Here is an 18,528-nt window from a genome sequence, read left to right as displayed (position 1 = left end):
AAGGCAAGAGCAGCAGGGGAGTCAGAGACACAGTGGGGGCATCACTGACCCAAGTCATTGAAGCACAGGCACAAAAATAAAACACACACTGGATTTGCCAAGGTTTAAAGGGATGTAACAAACAGAAGTTTGAAGAAAACTGGGCTCAGACAAGCCTAAAGGTTTTTTAAAAAACTTAAAGGTTTGTATTAGTTACCAGCAGAGGACAGCAAGGCTTTATACATGCAGAGAGATTGATTTGCTTCTCTGCTCTGGGAGAAGAGACTGGTTGGTGTTTAGATATCCTTAGGCAAAGGCTTCCAAAGAGAATCAATCACAAGTGTACATAAATGTGCCCCAGGATCAAAAACCTCTGGAGAAATGACTGAGCTGTCCACTTGGCACAGCTATTACATCACCTGGATACTGAAAGCCTCAGTTCTCAATCCTGTTCGCATTCAGTGCCAGGTTCAAATTCAGCCAGAACTGCGGGATAACAATAGTAAACACCTGGAGTATGGATCACAAGGGTCAATCTGGGATTAGAAACACAACATCCTATTTTACTTCACCAAAAGTATCCAGGAGGAGAATTATTTTTTATTTACTAAAGCTACTTAGTGCTATTTTACATTCTGAATGGGTTCCTACTTGCCCTTAGTTGCTATTTCACTGCAAGTTCAATGTCACAGCTGACAACCCGGTACCTTCAAAATTTTAGGACACCTGCAGTGATAGCACGCACCTATATTTAGGCAGCTGCCTCACACTCTCTGGCTCTTGGGATGAGGAAGGAATTTTGAAATGCACGCAGTAATTTTTGATCATAGCTCTCCTTTTCCATGACTTCATATTCCACAAGACGTAATGACAATTTATCACCAAGGAATAACAACATTTACATAGTCCCCCATCACAAATTAACAAAAACCTCTACTACTGTGACTTTAAAAATCAGGACAGGAGATTTCTTCTTTAAAAGATTAGGGGAAATCAAGGGTTTTTCTTTTCAACCTTGGCAAATAAGGAGCATCCTTTTTGAAACACTCTCAATAAGACATTTTAACTTCGTTAAAAATATTTTCCAAAAACATGAACTATTCTGTAAAAATCTCAAAGTATGGAAAAATGAATGAGACCATCTCCAAATGCAATTCGGCATATGCATGTGCATTCCAAATGTGATTATGGAGTTCATTTTGGTACTTTGATTATTCATACAGAGAGGCATTAACATCCTTGCATATCAAGTGGGACATAATTACCATCCCATCCCTAGTTTTGATCTCCATGTGTTAAAACTATCACCTCCAAATTTAAAAGGCTTACAAAAAGAAGTAGAATTGGGGCCCAGTAATCTCCTTACCAATAAAGAAACAAAGAAATTAAATCCATTTAATTTGTCATGGAACAGATCAACAAATAACATGATCATAGCCTATAACAGAAATACAAAAACAAGACCAGTTCAAACTAGAATGAGACACTGTTTAATGACAAGACCATGTTAAGACCCAGTAGACTGGTACTGAGCTTTAAATCCAAACTGGATAGCATTGTAAAGAATGTTTTACTTGCGCACAGTTGTGAAGCTTTTATTTTGCAGCATGTCAAACTAGGTCATCTAGGTCTTTTAGGGGTTTAAAAGCCTTTGCATCTACTATGTGAATGCATTTTGTAGGTATTTTTTAGCCTTTAATCTTCTCAACACTTCTGTGATCTGGTATCTAGTCTCACTGTAGAGTCCACTATAAATCCCATGAACCTCAGAGCTCCTCACATGGACTTCAGCATCAGCAGAACCAGTTGCTGGTTTATTGCTATTCACAAGGTATGTTAAATTGCAGCATTGTGCCTGTCATCTGTTTTCCCCTCAGTAACTCTTTCTTCATGCACGCTGACTGTACCAAAATTAATCAAATAATGCCTAAAAAGAGAGAACATAGAACACCCTGGCTGTTGGACATTTATTCTATGATATGCACTGGTTGCTATTAACAGCCAGAAACAGTTTTAAGCCTCTGGCAGCTGTATTGTTTCATTGTCAGCAGGATTTGTAAGAACATGAAAATCATGCCAATGATTAATGGCCTTGCTTAGGAAGCATTCCTTGGGAGCATTTTTGCAGATCCCAGTGAAGTCAGTTGAAGGTCTGAGGGCTTAACAACTAAAGACACTGTATCAGGGGATTTTATTTCTTAGAGACTTCATCTTGTCTTGCCCTGATTATCAGAAGTGTGAAATTAAACTACAGCATTAATATAAAAGAACAGAAAGATGACCAGGTTATGATGCATTTAAAATGGAAGGGAACGCATATAAGTGCATCTAAATTTTACAAATTCACTTACAATTGGAGTCATAGCTCTCTGAACCAGGACAGTCTTGTCCCCATCGTGTCTAGTTTAAAAATCCCAAGCCACAAATATCAATAATGACTAGCATTTCCTTTAAACTTTTCTGTAGTCTCATCCAAGGCAAAATTTTATAAATCTGATTGTGTCTACACATATCCATACGACTAAAACCTGATCAGTTTAGTGTGCTGAGCACCTAATCTCTTTTCTCAGCCACTGGTATTTCGAGAGGTAGATGTTTCACAGGTACTTCTGCAAGTCTGTCCATAGGAAATGCTTTATTCCCTTCCGTGGGGTTTGGTGTGTGGCAAACATTACAGAGAGGGGAAGCAGAGAAATTCCAAGGCCTCTGTGACTTGCTGAATATGTATTTTTTAAACCTTTCCATACATCTGTGGGGAGGGAGACACAAGAAACTTAGGAGGGAGGCATGAGCTTTCAAAGTCCAAGAACTGATACTGCAGTGTTTTGGTCTAATTATCTTTTTCTTGAAATTACTGATTTGTGTGAATACTCAAAATGTATTGATCAGTCTAAAATATTTCCTTTAATAGTCTTGTATAAACATTCTCCAAAAGATGTCACTTTTCCCAGAAAAAAAAGTGTAGGTGGATGTAGATGGGGCTCTGTAGATGTAGATGTAGGCCTTTGTGGGACTGGCATATATTTGCTTCATTTTGTGATAGGAGTAAAATCCCCTTAATCCTTTGTCTACAAATTTTCTTTGGTTTGGTTTTTCATTAATTATTTTTATTAAAATGCTTCATTTTCCAAAACATTTGTTCCCACACTGAGTGGTATTAGGGGGACTTCATGATTTTTTGTGGCAAATATCAGTCAGGTAAAAAAACCAAATCAAACAAACCCAACCCTCCTCACCCTCTCCACAGTCCAGACAGACACAAGTCACATCACACTGCACAACTAAAGGTCACATACGTTAGAATCACAGAAGTTTAAATCAAAAATTGATCAGTCCAACTTTCTTTGATAAATTGTCTTTTGTATTCATGAATCACAATTACATGATTGAGCATGGGCTCATAGTCATAACACCATAATTGATGAATTTTAAAGAAATGTCATTTAAATATATTAAAGATCTTTCTTTCAGTGTCAGACTTAATATCTACTTCATCCTCAGATCCAAACACTAGAATAAGTGAGGTAGAAATTCATTTGACCAGGCCTTTAAGATATCTTAGAACCTTTTTTCTCAGGATTAACTGCTCTAATATTTGTTAAAGTCAGTCATTAAAAATTGAATTACACATACTGAAAATACACACTCTTATTGGTTCAGTATCTAGCATGAACTACAGTCTTCCACACTATTAATTAACCTAAGAATATTTTTTTTTTCCTTTGGAAAATGACTTGCGGCATAATTGAAGAAAAGACATCTTTTGGTCTTATGAAGGTCTATTGGTGTGGACATGCACTGTCACTTTATTCATGTGAAGGGGAGGGGTTTATAAATATTGATTTAAGAAATAAAGGGATTGAATTGATGCATTCAGTTAGATAAATAAATAGTTTGGATGAGTAAACTCAGGTTTGGTCACATGCGGGGATGGTGCGTAAGAGCAGGCTGGGCTCTGCCTGGCAGCAGCATGTGCCTCAGTGGGACGTGTGCCTCCAACGCACTGCCTCAGACTTCTGGTCCCCAGTTTCCTTTTTCCTGTCCCCCGAAATGGGGCTGGGTGGAAGCTGTCTGCTTTCGTTTTAAAAGGCTGACTAACCAGCCGGTGACTGCTCTTACTCATTGCACTCGATGCTTGTAACCTCGTGGTGAGATTTATAAAAAAGCTCTGCAGGCAGAAGAGCTCCAGGAGCTCTCTGATGTTCTGCTTTACTGATGGGACATGGCACAGAGGAATCACAGGCCCCCCCACTTTCACCTCTTGAATAAGGCAGGAGAAGGTGTAAATTAAGGCAAACAACAGCTATGGTCATGCTGTAAGTTAGAAAAGGAAACAAGGAAGGAAAGAAAAATAGTACTTTTGTGGTTTTAATTATCTAAGGAGCAATAAAGCAAAGAGAGAAAATACACTTTAAAGGGTTTCTCCCAAAATCAAGGTACAGGAGTGTATAGTGAGCTGTGATGCAGTGTCTGTCTGTCTGAGGCTGCCTAAAGTCTTTGAAAAATCCAGTCAAACCCAGGCCAAGTACCTTTGGCAACCTCACAAAACTTATTAATTCACTTCAGATCCACATTAAGAAGAATTAATAGCCTTTTAAACTCAGCATTCCCGTTCCAGGCTAGACATCTACATCCTGAACAAAACCAGCTAAGAGCTTGGGGGTTGTGTGAAATGCAGACATCCAAGTATGCTGATACTAAAACTCAAAATTGGTCTTTGCTTACATGAAACTATGCCAAGGTTCCTTTCACATTTTCTCCTTAACAGGTTTTTTGTTGGATCTGTATTGTTCTACTACCTGCAGCGCAGCTGCTAAATCCCATACAAATCCTTTTTCCTCCAATTTCTGTTCTTGCCCCTTAGCTTATGGATAGCCAGTGCAGGTGTAAGCACTTTCTAGCTTTTCTTTCCTGTATACAAATGATGCCAGGTTCTGCCTTCCTTGCAGTGGTGTACAGGATCTAGGGCTGTGCCTCTGTTCCCAGACACAAGGTGGGAAGACAATTTCCTCCATGGCTCACAGGAGAAACATTCCATGCTTGTAAAAGGAGCCTTCCAGTGTCTAGGGTGTATGAAAACAGGGCCAAACCTCTCTCCGTATTGGCCAAGGATGGCAAATTGTTACCCGGTAAGTTAGAGAAAAAATGGGTTCCTTTTTTTGCCACTGATAAAAATTGATAATTGTTGAAGAGCTTAAAACCCCCTCCCCTGTAAGTGAATAAAGTGGCAGCACATGCTTACACCCTGCTACTCTAAATTTAATTTTTCCTCAATATAACATCACTATTCTATTTTTCAAACCTCTACTAAAAATGACAGCATTGGCTGGCTGTTGTGGATTTTTTTTTCCTCTTTCTGCTATTACTTGAGAGACTGAATTATTTTTGCGAATGCTCCGAAAAAAATTACTAGAATATTCAGGTCACACAGTCCCTTTATATCTTCTATAGCCTCTGGAAAGCTTATTTTATAAACTCAGTAGGAAGAATAGAAATTAAATGGAACAAGAAGCAACCACTCCTTCCCTCATTTTACAGGGCTCAAAAAAAGATCAAAAACTCCATTCTGTGGCCCACACAGTGGTGTATTGACACCTGACACCCCTCACGTAGCACAGGATCTTCACTCAGCACTTCAGGAGAGCACAGGGCTGCCCCAGGTGCTGGGTCACACTTGCCAGTGCTGCCCAGACTTTCCAGACACCCTGCCCCAGTGACTGATGAGAACCCAGCAAGAGCAACTTTTGCTCTAACTCACACAGGAAATCTATGGCAGGTACAGGAATTAGACCCAGCTTACTCAAGTTTCAGCCCAGAACTATGTGACCTCTGGTACTGCTGCAATGAAACTTGTTTAAGCAGATCACCCCTTTTTGGTGGTGAGAAACTGTGTTTATTTTACACATATGCTCTAACACCGAAACCCACGCACTCTATCTTCCAATCACTTCAACACCACTTCTCAGCTATTTTTGTACCCAACAGTTGATCTATTCTGTCATGTTCCGTTCTCTGTCATGTCCTGTTCTCACTGCTGTATCAGTAAATAATGCTGATGTGTGACCAGTACACTGATTCAGCCCCTCTGAAGCTCTAGGTTTCCTATCTGCCAATGTAGTTCTGTAGCGTCACACATGCAGTGTGCTCTCTGGCAGGGAAACTGGGGCCAGCAGAGAGCAGGAAACCCTAGCTTACAAATAAAACCAGACAAAATGGATTTGAATTCAAAATACACATTTTTCCAATCCTTTAATTGTTTTGAGGGAACAAGCTGGCCTGTTTTCTTCCCTCATGTCTGCACAAAGCCGCTTTGTCACCAACTACAAACGTCTTTAATGTGCTTTGATATTCAGGCAGGTTCACAAGGCAGTTTGTGTAAGAATCTCCACTTTTGGATACTTCCAAGAGTATCACAATTTAAAAATGCATGGTTTCAACTTTTGCAGGCCCAAGGCCCAAAGAATATATCATCATCTACCATTTTTAGTTTGTTTGCTTTTTTTTCTTTTTAACCTGCATCAGTGGCACCAGGCATGACCTGTGTTACACTCAACAGTTGTCCCAAGAATATACAAAGCACATTTTACATTGCAAATGTAAAGTGGCATACAAGCTGGGACTTAAGATCAATACACCCCAGAAGAGTGTCCAAACTTCTTGGCTGTAATTTTGTGTGTGTTGGGATTTTTTGATATTTTTGAGTAAAACTTCAGCAAAATTAAAATAAATAAAAATATCTATTATGTAGAATATACCTCTATATAAATAGCCAACAATTATCAAGAACTCTGCGTTAGATAAATTATACCCTTGGCAAACAGGCTGGATAGCATATTAAAATAAGAATGCTTGCATGGTATTACTCCAGATTGCTTATGTTTAAGAGAAAAACCACCATTAGCCAGATTAAACAGTGATTATCGAATTAATGAGCTGGATTTTTGATAATGAACCAGAAAATTTGTCTCAAATTATGTTGAGAGAGTTTTCTCATTAACACAGGTACAACTCAGTATTGTTTTTAAATTAGAGCTTTTTAATTAAATACACTGGAAAACTTCAGGTCTGTCTACTAAGAATGACAAATAAACTTCCTAATGCTACTCCAGCAGAATCACACATTTCTAGAGATCCTTTTATGTGCCTTTGAAATAAGATTAGTTCTTTTCACTGTCAGGGTAAGCTCACAACAGTCACTTATTTGTACTCATAGAGCATCCTATAGTTCTATGAATGCTGCATAAAACTTCCTCATCTGCCTCTGCAATATATTCCGCAAAAAACGAATACTCAGCAGAGACCCTGCCAAAGGCAGGCAGACTCATTTATCTAGAAGGAAGTAAAGAAGGGGAATGTGACACTGCTAGACAGGAGCTCTGTGTGTGACAGATTTTCAAGTTTATTCCAAAGAATCCTGGCTCTGGGTTTGTCCTAAACCTCAGGTATGCCCTCCCTACCATGTCTTGTCAGCCATTGTAGCAATGAAATCAGCTACCTTTGGAAAAGGCTGATAAACATTGCCCAGACAGAGGAAAACCGCTCATTCTGAAGTGGTTTCCTTTTGCCAACCCCTGGGGAGAGCAACTCGGATGCTCTGGTGGCCACAGCTGCTCCAGGTTTTTCTGAGAGCACCATGCATGAGAGGAGAGCCTTAAAACTCTGGCATGAATTCTGGAGCAAGCAGCTTTCTGCAGGCTGGGCTTTCTGTACCAGTCCTGGAGCCAGGGCACGGGAACGAGATCTCACTGCCCTGCTCAGGGGACCGAGTTTAAAACTGAGAGGCTTTTCATATATTCTAAAACCTCACTTCACACATCCTTGGAAAGTTTTGTCATTGAGACAGTACTGAGCTTTCATTGCTATTTTTACAGAACGAAGCTTCAAGCTCAACTCTACTATCAAATTTAGGGAGAAAAATCAATGTGAGAACTTTTTTTTTATTACTGCCCTGTGAAAGTACAGGGTGGGGACTCATTCCACAGCACAGTAGCAGATTGTATGGGAAAAGTGCCCTCTCAGTCTTTCAATTCTTTGCTTTTTTCTTTTTTATCATCTCATCTTTTATCATTGTTTCAGTCCCTCTCAGCCCTACCTCCCCCACTGCCCTCTTGAACACTGCCATCATCTTGACATTTAGATGCCAAAGAGAGAGGCTGAGCTGAATAGTCTCGAGCACTGAAGAGATGTTTCATAGAAAGAAGAGAATGAAAAGCAAAAGTTGATGGTCTAAGGGGACAAGAATCCAGATAAACTACAAGTCCAAGGTGATACATAAAAATATGCAGGTTTTAGGCAATTATGCTTCTTTGTCTTCACAGCAGCCCTCGCTTCTTTCCTTGAAAATGCAAGCAGCAAATACAGTACTGGGAAATCAGGCAAGAAATCCCTACTTCTTTGTGAGTCCAAGGCATAGCACAAGTCAGGCAAAAAGGAAACAGGTGTCAGTACGAGCCACTGAAAGCAAGAAAACAAAATTCACAGAATTTACATTTGCAGAAATAGCAGAATAGTCTGAAAACACGTTTGGTCTTGACCTGAGCCTGTCAACAGGCAGGTCAAGTAAGCAGCATTCTCATTCCATCACAAACCATAAGCATCATAAAATACGTAATCCATGTGTTGTAGTGTTCTGAGGCCTGTTTTAGGCTCTTGGGTTCAGGGATCTTAATTTTCCAGTTGTTTTGCTCTGTGACTGGAAACCACATGGAGCCTTGGGCTATGCAGTTCTGCAGTTCCCTAATATTTGGAGTGCTCCATAGCAACCCACAGAGAGACTAAACCAGATGACAAGTGAAAGTGGTCCTGGTTATTCAATGGACGTAAGACGAGTCAAAAGGAGGTTGGCTTATAAAATACAAATCTTGCTACAATAGCAGATAAAGCAAGTTAAAAAAAGAGAACAATATGCAAACAGTGTTCTGAGTTTCAAATTATGCAAGTTAGTGTCGTCAGGTCTCTCTTTTATTAGGACCTGACTTTACAGGGTTATTTGCATGAGCCATAAGAACACAGAAATGATATTCTAAATGCTCATCAAGGTTCGTTGTAGATCTCTGTTTAGTGTATTCTGCTCATATGCTTGTGGAGGGTCAAAGATAGAGCGGCCTCGTTATGCAGAATGTCGTTTTATACACTTCACCCATGCCCAGCAGTCATAAAATATCCTTACTTTTTCATTTTCCAAGCAGCAATATTTGTTTATGTGAGGGGGAAGCTGCCACACGTGAGATTCTAAGCAAAATGTAATCAAATAAAAACATTACAATAGGAAAAATTTTCCCATTGGAAATAAGCTAATAATTCATAACTGATTATTACATGAGAAATAAGTGGCAGGGCATGCCTATTCACTAGAAGACAAACAAAGAAGGCAAACCCCATTTTGTATTGATAGAAGAAATTTTATAATTAATTTTCCACTATTTACCTGTGTCCTGGGGCAAGAGAAATCTTATTCAGTTCAGGATGGAACTTATTTCTTACCGTTGTCTTTACTTATATTGGTCATAGTTCCCAGCCTGTATATTAAAAGAAGTCTAGAACACATCTTTCCCACTCAAAGTTTAACGGAGAAAAAAAAAAAAAAAACAACCCACAATGTAAATTTGAGTTTCCTCTGTTTGGATAAGAGCAGTGAGAGGAAAGAAGTAACAACTAGAAGAAGCTTCCAAGCTGAGGGAAGTGTCTCTTACCATCACAATTAAGGGGGAAATTTGGCAGCAATCAGTCCAGCTCCCTGACTTTAATTCAAACTGCATCATTACTCAACTTGATATTTCATTAGGAGTAAGTAGCTGGGGGTGTTATTCTTCAGTTTAAAAAAAGTACCGACCAAATACAGTGAGCATTAGGACTTCAAAGCATTAACATGCATGTTAAAATGAGAATGTGACACCAGAAAACCTAAGTTACCTTCCCTTTCCTTCACTTGCTGTAGCTATTCCTACATTACGTGAGTTCATGGTAAACTGAAGGGTGCAATCAAATTCTAAACAATTCTAAGAAAATTACACCTGTGTTTCTATACAGAGCAATAAATATTTTGTTGTATTTTATTTTCTAACACCAGCAGGTTTTGTCCTTCTGTCTGTCACTGAACACAGGGTGTTCCAATTCAATGCTTGAGTGTAAAGCATGACATGGTTTAAATGAAAACCAAGAATAAACTGTGTTTGAGAGGAAACTTTGTGACTTGGATGTCACAAAGTGGCTTTTAATATTAATAAAACACACCTAAATATCTACAGATACTTCCTAACTGGTATTTATTCATCAGATCTGGTGCAAGCATTCTGGTGTTATATATATCATGTGTGGAAAGAGAAAAGCCATTTTAATAGTACATTTAAAGGGATGTTGAAGATAATGTCACGTTCTATATACACCTGTCAATACCCACACATGTTTTTACAAGTATCTATAGTCTTAGAAAAAAGAAAAATATTTTTAGAAGTATTTTTTTGCTTCCTTTCAGCACTTGGCTGGGCAGTGCCAGCCAGCAGAACAGGTATCTCTCTAAAGGTTTGTTAGCCTATGGTTTCCAGGCCCCACAGCAGAGGTTAGAAGAGCATGTACATCAATGTCTGATGACTCTTTCAGAGTAACTCAGAACTATTATTGTCATGAACTCAGTGGGTTCCGTTTCCTGCTGCTCATACGAAACCTTCCCTCTAGACTTGGTTACCTTGCTTTGCACACTGAATTTTTTTTTTTTTGAATTTTTTTTTTGTGTTTGTCTTCAAATTCATTTCAAAATTAAAGGGAAGTGGTCGCATCTATCAAAGCTCACCTGATTTACTGACATGTACAGAACACAGTCGGTGGGGAATTCCAAACCAGGCAGCCCACACTGGAGGAATGGCAGTTTTAATTGTCTGTGGAGGTCAGAGAAACAAGGCTGAAATAAGGAGTTTTCACCACAGGTGGGGAACTGGTGGGACATGGGAGTTTGGTTTTTCATAATGACACATATTAGGAAAATCCATTCTGAGTATATGACAACTCCTCTTTTGCACAAAGATTATATTCAGTTACTCTTGTCAGCCTAGGTCTGTGGGCTTCCAGATAGATAATTAACAAGGAGCTGAGCAGTAGACCTGAGTTACAAGGACCTATGTCCTGCAATTTAGATGTAAATTAGAGCAGAGTCATTTTCCACATTGTAGAGGAGACAGATATGCAGGGACACAAAGAAGCGCACATATTCATTTTAGCAAAACTGTGGGCACATACATAAACTCTGTTCCTAACCCTGCCAGGAGAAGGTGTATGAAGGATCAGGCTGTTTTCAATAAAACTCAGACACTAAAGGCTTTGTTAAGCATTCACTCATTCTTGAACACAGGTGCCAAGCACAGGCACTAGTGACATGGGTGAATACATTCAGGAACATTTGTCTTGTCACACATTTGTTTGTTTGACAAACACAAACAAACATTTGTTTCTTACTAATAACTGTCTTTAACTAAATGGTGTATGATCCAGGAGGAGTTCCATTTTCAAAGAACTACAGTAGACTTGCATTTTAATAACAAGCCTTTGGCCCCATTCTTCCCAGGAACGCTAAGCTAGCTGCTGGAATGTCCCTAAGTGCACGGAGATGCCAGCAGTTCACCAGCAGCAGCCAGTCCAGTGCAGGCATTGCATAAAATTCTAAAGTGGCTTGGGTTGGAAGGGGCCTTGAAAGGCTACATGGTCCAGCTCCCTGCCATAAGCAAGGACACCCTCAACTGGTCCAGGTACCTCAGAGCCCTGCCCAGCCTGAGCTCAAGTGTTTCCAGATGTCCCAGTGCTTCAGGGGGTGTCAGGTGCAAGTCATATGGAAGGGAGGGAGGTTCACCAGTAGAATGGATGGGGTCTGTCCCTGTGACATAACAGAAAACTGCAAATACGATACATGTAAGGAAATTCTAGTCTTTCTGTTGCTAACATTCCAGGTCCAAAGAACTGAAATCAAGCAGGTGAGATTCAAAGTAAATGACAGGAAATACAGCTCAACTCTCTTCCTTTCTTGGTTCATCACAAGAAGAGCTAGTTCTCAGAGATCATCATGGAAAACATGTAGCATTAAAATCCTGATAGATTTCAATTGAGGCCTCATACCTATCTTCAGTTTTCCCATTTCTGCTACTTCACCTATATACCAGGTAAATATTTTCAGAGGGAGATGGAAGAAATGGTGATTTGAATGTTGCACTTCCAGTGTGTAGCTTTGGTCCAAAAAAGTCAAACTGGAAACCTGTATTAATTTCTACAATTACCATTCTTTCCCAAGTAGTTCTCTTCCAACTGAATTAGACTTCTATATTCCAGCCATTATTCATTAGTTATACATAGAATCTCAGGATAAATCATGTTGGGAACAAAATGAAGAGGTTTCCAGTCCAACCCCCCCACTTTAAGCAGGATCAGCTATGAGCTTAGATCATATTGCTCACAGCTTTGTCCAGTCTGGTCTGGAAAATATTCAAGGATGAAGAGAACCCAGCACTGCAGGCTGCCTGCTCCACAGCCCTAAAGGGGGAAGATGATTTTCTGTATATCCATGATGTGGACAATGCTTCTAATTCCCTTCTATTTAGCACATCCATTCTTTCACTCTTTCACTCCCTGTATGCTGTTGGATTTTTTGGTGAGTGTTAGAGTAGGAATTTTTTTTTAAATTATTTTTTTATTTAATTTTTTTTTGGTTGTTGTTGTTGTTTTGTTTGGGGTGTTTTTTTGTTTTGGGGTATTTTGGTGTCGTTGGGTGGTGTGGTTTGTTTGGGGTTTTTTTTGTGTGTTTTTGTGGTGCTTTTTTTTTTCTCTGTCTGTCTGCTTGTTTTTTTTTTTGGTTTTTTGGGTTTTTTTGGTGGTGGTGGTGGTTGGGTTTTTTGTTGTTGTTTAGGTTTTTTTTTTACATCTGAGCACCATCATGAGTTCCTTGCTTAGCCAAGATAGTCTCCTGATATATCTGCTTGTTCTCCTGAGTGACAGGACAGATCCTCCTTCTGTCTGGAATGTTTCCAGTAAAAAGGCAATCTTTGGATGAATCCAGCCTTGTGATGTTGGTTTTTTTGGTTTTTTTTTTTTTTTTTTTTTTTTTTTTTTTTTTTTTTTGTTAAAGAGAGCCATATCTGGGCTGGCACTGAAGTGAAAATTCAACCAGGAAATTCATAACACCAAGTACAAAACAGACACTTAAAAGTAAAATTCTTCAAAGAACTCTTTATCAGCATAACTTCACTAAAAGCTTCAAGTAACATTTCCACCATTTAAAAGTTCTTAAAAACATTTTTAAAATTGATACCTTGAGTTTCATCTTGCTGTGTTCAAACCATTTGTTATTATAATACTGAAGGATACAGAATTTTACCATCTCTGAGAGAGAAAAAGCATCTGATTTTTTTCCACTAAGATTCAGATTAAACCAAAGCCTTCAAGCTTTGAAAGCTAAGCTTGTATTGTGCTCACATATCACATTTCCATGCTGACAGTGGAAACTCAGCAAACTGCTTCACACCCCAGTGCCCTCCTCTCAGTCTGCTTTGCTTAATAACCCACGAGAAACAAGTGCTGGTTCAGTGCAGTGTGGGACTCATGAAAATGTGAGGAGATAATAAGAAATGTGCGCGTTTCCCAGATGGTGAGCGATGAACGCTTCCTGCCCGACCCAACAGCAGATACAGGAAGCATCACCCTCAGCACCCAGAAGTCACTGTACTGCAGATTTTTCTCTTTTTTTTAATTTATTTTTTCCTTTCTTCATCCAGGTGTCAGCCAGTCTGGCTGAGAACTAAAAGTCCCCTGATTTCACAGAAATTCAACAGTGAATTTATTCCAGATAGAAAGCCCCAGAAAGAAAAGGATCAAGTTTCTGGTAAACTGTGTAAGGTTGCTACAGTCTAATTAAAAAATGGTCATAAAAAAGAGGGAATTATTGGATATGCATGTCAGTGAATGGTGAGGAAATACACATCTAATTCCTTGCCCTGACAGACATATAAACACAACCCTTAATGCCAACAACATTTATCATAAAATATTGATAATATTTTTTCTGTAAAGTCAAGTCATGAAAGTTTGCAAAGATGCCACAGAGGAAATAACAACCATAAGAACAATTTTATTCAACAAAGTTTCAAATCAAAGGCTTCCAGTAGGTAATGGTGACTTAAAACAGCCATGTGAAGCAGTCAGAGAGGTTAGGGACACAACTAAAGTCACCAAAGCTGAGAAAACAGCACCCATGGAGACATTTAGAGGTTGAGACAGACAATGGAAAGATTCTGTTGTCATCTCTTTACAGAGCCAGTAGGCCTACAAGAATGGATGCATATTTTGGGATATGGGACTGGACTATATTTTAACCCCTATATCATTTATAAAAACAGAGAAAACTTTGAAAACAGAGAAAAATTGTGTGCTCTCCACAGTGACTTGGCTCCTACCAGGTTTCTCCTTCACTGTCTCGGTACAGAAAAAACCCCAAAACTCCACAAGGTTCCCTCAGAAGCTAGGGGGAACCCTACAAAAAAAAAAAAAAAAAAATCCCTTAAACGCATTCTGCAGATACTTCAGAGACAGATGGGGCAATTTTGGGCTGAACTGGAATTTTGCAGGAATGTTCCTGCATTGCCATTTTATAATGAGGAAGTGAAAGAGCTAAAAACAGATTTCAGGAAAGCTCTGGTCCCTTGTCCTTCAGAGTCAGGTCTTTCATAGACCCAATGCCACAAGACTCTCTCAGGTGGTGGATCACTACTCAAAGTTTAGCTTGTGGCATTCTTTGATGCAGGTTGGCATTAAGCTCCACATATCTTTCAAATCCAGAACTCCTCCCGTATTTTAGGAGTCTGATGCCATTCAGCCCTACGCATGCCTTACTGGCTGCAAAATTAGAACTCATTGAATTAATCAGGCACAAAAGCTAACATGGGGAACATCTTAACTTCAAAAAAAAACCCAAACAAATAGCCCTCAAAAAGACCCAATTCTCAATCAAATCAGACCCACACCAAAAATGAGTCCACTAAAACCAGTAGCATGATTTTGATCTTGGTGGCTTCAGGATTTCTTTCCAGAAAACTTTTGCTTGTAGCAGAAATTGATTCTAAAAATAATTCATGATGGCTACCATTACTCTGTTATGGACCGACTACATAATATGAGAGAAAATGTTAACATTTCAAAATAATATCACTGCAGCTCAAAAGCACCCATGACCCTTTTTTTTTTTTTTTTCTAATGCACACTATTTCCTCTCCCACAGAAACTAGTTTCTATTTCCCTTAAGTGCTAGAGAGATGGATTATCAGTAGTTGATTTCTTTAGGTCACATAAGAGACAGATGCATTTCAAAGAAATCACTTGTTTTCACAGCTAAGCTAACGCTCAGCTATGTGACGGGCAAGGCGAGTTCTGCAGTGGGGCAGCACTGCCTGACTGGGCACTCGAGCTCAGCCCAGATGTGGCCAGATTAACTCCAGGGGAGGTCATGCTCAACAGCAAGAGTGCAGCAAAGCTCAAAATTGGCCACACATGGAAGACAACAGCTTGCCTAAGCCAAAACAGAACACTCAGAAACAAAGTGGGGCTGAAATGGAGAATGAGTGAGGGTAAGGCCAGACAAGAGTGACCAAAAAGAAACAAAAAAGAAGAAGTCAGAAGCAGAAGCTTGAAATAATTTTGACCAGCAAATGGGACTTGGAGTTCACGGAACTTTTTGTCCTCTTTGCTTTAACCAAACCTGTCCAGTGTTGTAACCTTGGAAATTTTCTCACATTTCTTTCACTTAAACTCTACCAAGTGGTCTACAGAAAGAATAGAAAACGATGCACAGAAGCAGGCTGAATATTAGCAAATATTTGTAAGCATCTTTTGTGCACATAAAATTGGAGTGTAATTACTCATCACAGACATACAAGAAATCTGGAAAGGATTAGAAACCAGCTGGTGACAGCCAGTTATGCTGCTGTTCCTGCAAGAAGTTTTCCTCTGTCCTTTTACTGGGCAGCATCAACTAAGACAATGCCAACCTTAAGACAAATAGGGTTTTGTATCAAATAATGGGATTGTTCTAATAAGCCCTAAAACAGTAAGGCTTAAAATGCTTTTTGCAATTTTCTGTAATAATAGGAAAAGAGAATAGTTATTAAGTGAGGAAGTATTTCAAGCAGCAATTGGCTATCATGCATGAAATAGAGAAAAGTATATTTGTAGATTAAATTTGTGGGAGATGAAAAAGGCAGGTCTGTTACCAATCATCCCATGATGAAACTGAAAGAAATCCAGAAAATTAGGAGTGAAGAAGTTATGTGAAAACCTTTCTGCTGTGTCAGGACATAACTATTCCTTATGGTATCATGTTAAATCCCACCAGACATTTTTGTCTACAGGAAACAAGGATAGTGACCCAATATTCAATATGGATGAATGCATATGGGTCTGAAGCATTGTATTTTTAAAGTTCAAATAAAGCACTTTCGTCACTAAAAATATCAAGTCAGAGTATTCAGTACAGTAGAATCATGAAGACTGTAGGGAATCAACATCTAATTCACCTGTGGGACCTAGTCCAACTCTTTCATAAAGCAGAACCACTTACAATAACCAAAGTCAGAGTGAGCAAAGAATTTTTCACTTAGGAAACTCCATGCAGGTCTCACCCTGTTTTTTTTGTGGTCTGTAGAAGAATGTTGCTCCAGCAATAAAAAAAAAAAAATCTTGCCAGCCCCACGAATCTTGCAGTTCCTCTTTTCCCTCTCACTTCAGTTGTACACGTACCTAAGTCTCGTACACAGTTTTTCCCATTGTTGAGATTGGTAAATTTGCAGTGGGCTTTACAAGTAAAACCTTAAAGATGAGTAGGCTTGCATAGAAAGACTGAATCAGAGTCAGTGAAATATTCCATTGAGAAAAAAAAGGATGCCCTGAAGATCAAAGTTACTCAGAGGAAGAAAGGATTTGTCCACAATATAGGAAAAAAGGGACTGATAATCATAGTCCCACATTGATATGTCTGCTAATGAATGCAGTAGGCTTTGGTTTTGCAGAGTTTGAGCAGCATTTACAGGAAGATAGGAGGATACTGGGGCTTTACATAGTATTTACACTTTCAAGGACCCTAAGCTGGGAGTTTATGTGCCAAATGTTCATCCTTTCTCCAAAGCAGACACTCACAACCCCCAGTCTTCTTTCTACATTTGTACATTTCTACATGTACCCTCTTGCATGAATCATTACACAAGTTTACAAATAGATCTGGCTTAGGGTGAACTTAGGTGAACAGAGAGGCAGCACTGTTTTGTTTTGTTTTGTTTGTTTGTTTTTTTGTGGTTTTTTTTTTTTATTTATTTGCCCAGGGATAAGGAGCGCAAGTAGCAACGCAGAGACTGGGATTTAGTGGTGTGGAGTACTGGAGAGGACTCCCCAATGTGTTAAGAGCACTATTAATTCGGGATATGAGAACAGCAGAACATAAGGACATCAGCTAATTCCAGGTGGTCTGCTTGGCAGGCACAACTTTTTCCTCATTCACAGTACAGTGTTTGACATATTCCTACTTCACTTTTGACTGTATTTGAGTCCAGTAGCATCAAGACTGCAAAGGTTACCACCTCCCCTAGGGTCCAGTGGTCTGGTATGTCTGCAAGCAACAAGTCACCTAAGAGTTATCCCATACGATCACTGGTCTCCTCCACCAAATAAAGTACCTGGACAGCAATTCAAGTATTGTGTGACCTGGAAAGCAATTCAAAGTCAGCAGCATTATCCTGATGTAAATGACAAGAATGCTGTTTTTTCTTTACTCAAAACAATATTTATTGCAAGAAGGTGAAGTGCAATGAGACTCAGTAGCATGAGAATTCCTTTTTACAGGAAGGTCTGACTCAACACCTGTTTTGTGCATGGATATGTTTAGCAAATCCCAAAAGTAAAGACAGTAATTTCATTTTAAATAGGGAAAGGACATTCCTTGTCTTGTAAATGAAATGTCAACAGCCCATCATTGATAACAGGTACAAAAAAAGCAAGGCATCCTGTACCCTCACTCTCACAGAACTTCACTGGTGGATTACTTATAATTACCAGCTGCTATAAGTTCAAGACATTGCCCCACTTTTAGCCTGAAGCTACAGAGCTCTGGGAGACGAGATGGGAAATTATTTTCCCTGTTGTTTTTTACCCTTTTGTTGCCCTCCCCTGAGAAGGGCTTGGATGCATCATCCCTCTGACCTTGCCAGCAATGGAACCTCCCACCGAGGACAGCTCCTAACTGAGGGAACGCGATGAGACACTGAGGGGGCAGAATATCAAAACCGAGCAGGTTAGATACGAAAACAAATCCAGCACTGATAAAATCTCTTCCTTCCTCCTGCGCCCCGTTCAAGGGGGTAAGAGCAGTCAGTAAACACCTCTGCCCTGCACAAAGGGCAGTGTTCACCTGATAGCCTGGAGATAAATACTTCCTGCAGACACATTTGTGTCACTGCCAGCACTTAGGGGACCGGCAGCCTGCTGTGGTTAAACCAACCCGAGGCTGACGGTCTGTCCGCGCACATCTGTCTG

Source organism: Vidua chalybeata, chromosome 9 (genome assembly GCF_026979565.1).
Source record: "Vidua chalybeata isolate OUT-0048 chromosome 9, bVidCha1 merged haplotype, whole genome shotgun sequence".
Classification (NCBI taxonomy): domain Eukaryota; kingdom Metazoa; phylum Chordata; class Aves; order Passeriformes; family Viduidae; genus Vidua; species Vidua chalybeata.
The sequence above is the reverse complement of the archived record's forward strand: the minus strand, read 5'-3'. Positions refer to the sequence as shown.